The sequence below is a fragment of the Hippopotamus amphibius genome, chromosome 6 (assembly GCF_030028045.1).
Source record: "Hippopotamus amphibius kiboko isolate mHipAmp2 chromosome 6, mHipAmp2.hap2, whole genome shotgun sequence".
NCBI lineage: Eukaryota > Metazoa > Chordata > Mammalia > Artiodactyla > Hippopotamidae > Hippopotamus > Hippopotamus amphibius.
Window position 1 is genome coordinate 25,779,871 of NC_080191.1, and position 7,416 is coordinate 25,787,286.

Genomic DNA, 7,416 nt, shown 5'->3' on the forward strand with positions numbered 1-7,416 from the left:
GTTTTTTTCCTGCTCCTTTGCCTGCATGGTGTTTCTTTGTTTCCTCATGGTTGTGCAAACTTTTGGGGTTGCTTGTCCTGGCGATAGAGGTGTTTATAGAAGACTGTCCAAGCCTCAGACTAATGTCCAAGTATTGGATTAAACAAATATTAAGTCTAGGAAACACATACATGTATAAGACACACAATTACTGAATCCATTAGGACATAAGGCTCTAGAAAGACCTGACAGAACCCCCGTGTGCTATCAGATATTCAAAGAGAAACCCAACAGAAATTGACAACTGAAACAGAACAAATCAGAGACAAAAGCAAAAGCAAACAAACAAACAAATAACACCTTACACATACAAACATTAATCCAGGGAGATTTTGTAAGCTAGGATCAAATATAGAAAAGAGCCAGAGTACCACCAGAGAGAATGGAGATTCTCAAAATGTAATTAGACAACTGTACTAAGAACTAAGATAAAGACAAAAGCCTAATATTAAATACCAAGGCAGTGCGTCATCTGGAGAATAGAGCAAGGCGTCTGAGCAGACCGATTGTGTTGCTTATAAGTATGTTAAGATAAAATAAACTTAAAAAGGCTGGAAGAAAGGGGAATAGAAGAGGGTAGTGTCGTTGGAAATATGCAAATTAAAAGAAAGGAATAGAAATGTATAAAAGATAGGGATGAAAGGAAAGTATGAGAGATATATTGTCCGTACTACCAAAACCTTAGCTAGATATAAAAGTATATAAAAAGGCAAAAAAAAAAAAAGAATAAAAAATATCATTAAAAAATTATGTTATAAAACTTGTAGATCCCTTAGGGCTAAGATCTTATTTAATAAAGAAAAAAAAAAAGAGAGAGAGAGAGAGAAAAAGAAAAAAAAAAAAATCCAGCACTGATCCCAGAATGGACCAGTTCAATAGGTATTGATACTACTATTTCTGTTTCCTTAGCGTCTCAGCTGTAAGTGTCCTTCTCCTTGCCTTGGATTTTTTTTTTGCGTTATTCTGTGACCAGCAGAGGTTCCTTTATTGTTCGTCTGTAAGCCTCGGTGTGTGGAGAGGGAGAGGGTACAATAGTGTCTCCTTCTCCTGGGAGTGAGTGAGCAGTGGCGCACTGTTGTTTCAGTCAGGCTTGGAGGTGCCTGTTGCAGAGGGACGCTGGTGGCTCAGGCGTAAACAGAAAGTCTTAGAGTTGGGCCTCTCTCGGGTTTTTTTGTTGTTGTTGCTGTTGTTGTTTTTTTTTTTTTTTTCTCACGGCAGCCTCCCTGCTGCTGGCATTGCAAGGGGTTTTAATCGAGCCCCACCCGAGCGCCTGAGGGTGCTTGTTATCCCTGAGCGCCTTAGGTGGCCCGCAGGGCGTCTCTCCACTGCCTGTTGCAGAGGCGCGGAAAGAGAGAGAGCGGCTACGCGCGCGGCTCCTCCCCCCCGCCTGGGAGCCTGCAGCCTCCAGCCGCCATCATGGCCGGGCAGCTCTCAGGGACGGGCACTCCTCTCCGCGGATCTCCTCCCTCCTGTCCTCTCGGTCCGTCACCCTACCGGCAACAATGTTTCTCACCCTGAACCAGCTCTCCGGTTCCCACGCTCCTGCTCCTGGACTCTCTGTTCAGCCGTGGATCGATGTCTCATTCCAGGAACGCTGAGCTGCGCTGCGGACCCTCCGTATGTTTCTCACTCCCTCCCGTCTGCCACAGCTCTGCCGCTTCACCCTCTTTGAACCCTCGTAGATGCCTCCCTACCGGCTATGTCGGGCTCCCCGCAGCCCTTTCTGGTGTCCGAGGCCGTCTGCTGGTGTTCAGCTGGTTCTCTGTGTGAATGACTGCGTCCTTCCGTGCATTCCCAATACATCTGTGGAGAGGGATGCACTCCACGTCTCTCTACTTCGCCGCCATCTTTCCCTGCTCCAATATTCTGTTTTTTGATCTTAGTGCTGGTTCCATAGTTGTGGTCACTTTTTTTTCTTTGGCATTTAAAAAAATATTTATTTACTTATTTGGCTGCAGCAGGTCTTCTTTGCAGCATGTGGGATCATCTGTTGTGGCCTGTGAACTATTAGTTGTGTTATGTGGAATATAGTATTATGACCAGGGATTGAACCCAAGCCCCCTGCATTGGGAGCACTGAGTCTTATCTACTGCACCACCAGAGGAGTCCCAGTCATGGTTTTTTATATATTTAATTTGTCTCAATGCATTTAATGTGATGCTAAAATTCTCCCACTTTTGGCCTCTTCAAATGGATTCCTAAAGATTTTGTCTGGCCACTGGTGGTCTCTGAAATGGTCACTTTTTAATATTTATCAAGCTGTGTTTGTATGATTTGTGAATTTTTGTGCATTTTGTCATATTTTAATACAATTTGTGAAATAACTAATAAACATGAAAGCATTCTATTAGACCAGAACCAGCCCCCTCCACAAAAAAAAAAAAAAAACAAAAAAACTTGCAGTTTATAGAAAAGACAAAACATTGACTCATAATAAGCAAAAGTTTAAAAACTGGAGAATGCTCAATGTTAAGAGAAAGTAAGGTGAAATAAATGTTCTCTTATATATATTGTGGAAATGGAAATCAGTTCAAATATTCTTCATAGCCTCTTGGAACAAAAACCTTAAAAATAGTCACATCCTATAATCTTGTAATTTTGTGTTAAAATTATCTGATTAACTCAGTTTACTCAATTTTCTGCAATTGAAATTTTACCTTCACTGTATTTCTTTTTTCAATTAACAAACTTTTCCATGTCCATGAAATTGGCATATTTTTACTGCACAGATAGAATACCTATTCATCCTTCTGTGAAGAACAGGAATCTGGAGTTTTCTCTCGTTTTTGAAACTCTTTCTTCTTGTATCTTCTGTTAAGCACTTTGGTACAAATAAGAATAATGGACTTTTAACCAGTTTATGCACAATAGGGTGGTTCATCAAAGTGATTAATCCCCATTCTCACCCCCAAGATCCAGGCACACAAGAAAGTAAAGCACAGAATTTCTGCCTCTATTAACTTGACTTCTCTGGACATTGAAGTTCATTCATGTTGTATCATGTATTAATACTTTGTTCAGTTTTATTCCTGAATAGTATGCCATTTGTGGATATACAGTGTGTATATTTTACAAAATTCATCAACTACATAGCATTCGTGAATTTTATAGAATGCAAATTACATTTCAATTTTGACAAAGAGCATGGTGGAAAGAAAAAGAAAGAAAAACAAAAGAGGTGGGGTATGATAGTATGGAAAACTGTTTTTCTAGAATATAGAGAAGTTCCATCAAGCTTCTATAAAGGATGAAGAAGTAATAATAGAACCTACTGGCAAGAAGAGATCTGGAGTGGGGGGATAAGAGACACCTGAGTAGGAGGAACTCAAGACCTCATGCAAAGCAAGGTCCGTGGTCACGAGCAGTAGCCGCCCAGTTTCATGCAACACACGCCTGTGCGGGAGGCCCTGTTGGAAGGAGAGACTTTGTGGGTCTCCCTGGAGGGCTGCAAAGCTTGAGAGGACAGAACAGAGGCCAGACTAGCAGAGCCTCTCCCCACCAATATGCAGACACTAAGCTTCTTCTGTGTCCTGTTCCATTTTGAGAAGGAGAAATAGGAGGGAAGATCCGTTAGGAGGAGAGAAACAGCATTTACAGAGAATTTAAATTGTCTTAAGTTTATTTCAAGTCAGTATTTAACACTGGAGGAGAAATGTGATCTTTAATCTACAGATTTATCGATTGCTTATTAGTGGGACGGAGGATTTGAGAATAAGATGTATTGGGTATAGACAGAAATTAATCTTTTTTTTTTGCACACATGGTTGAGTCATGGAGTATAATTCACTCACTCAGTTGCATGAGAATTAAATGAGATAACATAATTAAAGCCTTGTATTGAATTTGAATCAGTGCTAGGAGGTGGCTTCCAGGAAACAAGTTCCTTTGCTAGTGAATAAGCACAGAGAGTCTATTAAAGATCCTTGTGAATTTGGAAACCATGAAGGTCCTGCAGTTATAATTCAAGAATATTGTGTTAGCTATTTCAAAAGACAACAGTGCTTGTGTTGGAGCACATGAGATGAGGTTTTTTTTTTATGTTGTCCGTATTTTTTAAGATGCAAAAATGAGCACATGCCTGATCTTATCTGACATGGTTGTAAATGAGAGAAGTGAAATGTGTATAAATTTTATTCTAAGTTACCGTATGATACAAATACATTATTACCATTTTATAAGAATTTTGTGAGTCTCTTTGCTAAGCACAAAGTGTATACCTGAGACTGCTTGTCCTAGTGAATATGTAAATGATGTAAAACTTAAATACCTCTTTTGATCATGAAAAGGACACTATCACCATCAGTCAACCAAGCTGAATAAATTGGATCAAATCCAGGATTGTGCATTACATTAACTTTTCATGCCTTTTAGCCCCCTTTAATATGGAATAGCCTCTTTCCTTTCTCAGTGTTATCTGACCTTGGTATTTCTGAACAGTACATGCAAGAATGTTGTTCATTTTGAGTTTCCAATGTTTCCTCATGATGAGTCAAGGCTGAATATTTTGACAAGAATATACTGAAGTTATTCATCCTCAAAGATCATAATGGGAGGCACATTATGGAATATCTCAATATAACTGATGTTAGCTTTCATAACTCGCTTAAGGTGCTGTCTGCCAGGGCTTTACACTGCTCATTTTTATTTGACTTTTGTTACTAGCAAATCAATAATTTGTGGGGATATAATTTGAGAATATGTAAACATCCTTTTCTTCAGTCAGATGTTAACTCACTACTTTTACCATAAATAGGTGATTCCCCCCAATGTTTACTTTATATTTATTACTTGGTATTCTAGTCCAAAGAAGATGTTTCCCTTCTCATAAATTCCTTCATTCCTTCATTCACTCATTTCAGTCCAGATAAAAGGGTTGTCAGACTCCAGTAGTGAGACAAATCCAGCCCATCACCTGTTTTTGTATGGCCTGTGAGCTGAGTGATTTTACACTTTCAATGTTGAAAACAATTAGGAGGGTAATATTTTGTGACACTTGCAAATATACAAAATTCTAATTTCAGTATAAATGAATAAAATTTCTGTGGCTCCAAGTTTATGTATTTACCTACGGTTGCTTTTACAGTACAATGGCTGAGTTGAGGAAGTGTGACAGAGACCATATGTGCCACTCCACATGCTCATTGCTTCGCACACTTGCTTGTCCGACTACAATGACGTCATTATAACTCAGCAGAATTTCATATGTCAAGTGTATGGTCATACTTCATTTTTTTATTACCAATGCATGCCTATCATATAAGAACAAGAAAAAAAGTAGAATCTGAACGTTGTGCTTTTAAGGCACAGCGCAGTGCAGGTAACTTGTATTGAAGTTGGTAAGCATCATGTTTATTATACGGCAAAAGAGGCAGTGCTAAAAGAATACTGTGTGCATCAATATCACCAGACTGAGCAGTCATTCCAATACTCCCAACTCACAGGAAAGAAATGAGCAGAAAATTTTAAATTTTTAAACAGAATATTTCATCACAGAATTGCTTTATAAAAATAAAAATGAAGATGAGGCTGCAATCAGATATTCTTGGCTGAGCTACTCATTTTAACAAGTAATATATTCTCATTTCTACTTTTTGGGCGATTCCACTCTCATGAAAGGGATTCGTGTTTGGTTTACAAACGTTAAGTGAATCAAGAGTTGATTGAACATTTACAAGCTTAACTTGCCCTCAGGTTAAACTCTATTTACCACCAATAAAGATTTGTACATTGGAAGGATTAAAAATCTCCCCTAGGATCAATTTATGTGCCTAATGGAAATCTGTGAATCATTACCAACTAGCATATTATACAAGCAAGATGACCAAAGAACCGGTGAAAAGTCCAAGGAGATGTTAGCACAGGTCTGAGAAAAATGCCAATTATGTAAAATACAGAAAATACAGTCTGAATCTTTTGTAATGTCTACTTTAAGAAAAACACAAAGAAGGACATCACTTAAGATGCACAACCCTGGGCATTTTGGAAAATGCATTTCAATACTCAGTGAGTTGATAAGACCCTTGGAAACTTCCATAGCCAGTTTTACATGAGATAGTGCAAATAAAGACCTAAAGATTGAACGTCAGCCTTCTAAGAAAGGTCTAAAAGATTTTACTAAGCATTTCATGACCAACAAAACTGTTACTATAGCTTTCAAATATATATTTTTGTGTGTTGTATAGTTGTCAAAGTTAAGTAAATATGAGTACTGGTTACACGTATATCTATAGAATCTCCAACTGTTTTGACTGTTATTGTTTCTGGAGAAACCTGATATCTTCTTAATGTCAACAAAATATTTCCCGATTTATTTATCCAAACTGAGCTAGGACACTACTCATTGGCCAAGACAAACTCTGCACAGAATATTTCTTTCTTAGCAACACATCAATATATACCATCCCTGAAATTACATCAGAAGTGGATTTTGCCTCATCAGGTCATCTGTAACAGTGAGTAGTAAAAGGGTAGACTTAATCTCTTTCAAGTCTCACTCTCTCTCTGGCTTAAAAATATATATATTTTTTCTCTTCAATTTTCTGTTTTTACTCCTTTTTCCAGAAGTTCCTTCTGGACTTCAGTGCAAAAGAAAGACGGAGACACAAGATGTCCTTTCCCTTTATGCAGTCTTTGTCTCCTATATTCATCGTGGAGATACAAACTATTTATGTCTTGCCAATGCTGAGATCCTACATGTATCCATCCCATGCCCTGCTCTTTTGTCTTGTTTCTGTGACAGCTCTTATAATTCTCTCTCCTGAGACTGTGCAAGACAGACTAAAAACACATAAATAGCAAAAAATTGAGCGATGTTCAGAATGTTTGTATGGACTGCCTGACACTCTTTCCTCTTTTCTCAGCATCCAAAGTGTCTGGAATTGGTGCTTTTTAGGGAATGTTTGTGGTGACATTGTAGGTGTCAGGAAGTATGTGATAGTGACTCACACTGTCATTCTTGCCTTTCACTTCAACTATATCTTCTACCTTTGAACTTCTATATTTGTCCATATTATATAGTTGGATTCTCCATAGGCTGAGTATTCTATGGTTTTTACTGGAGAATTTGTGATGCCAGTGTCAAAAGATTTCTCCATCTACCTCTATTGAAACCCTTCTTTGTGGTTCATCAGCCATTCTATTCTGTCCTCAATTCTCAATAGTTGAGGTTGACTGAACTTCAACTTAAGTGACGAAACCTCCAAAAGTTTAGTGGAACCTTAATTGGGAGTCAAATAACATCCCACAAAGGCTTCTCTGTAGGTTGAGATAAAACATTTAATGAAATCAAGACATGTTAACATTAGTTTGATTCTCATGTTTTAGAGTGAGTGGCTGGTTGTTAACATGTAAATTTTTAGGTGACACTCCCCAGAAATT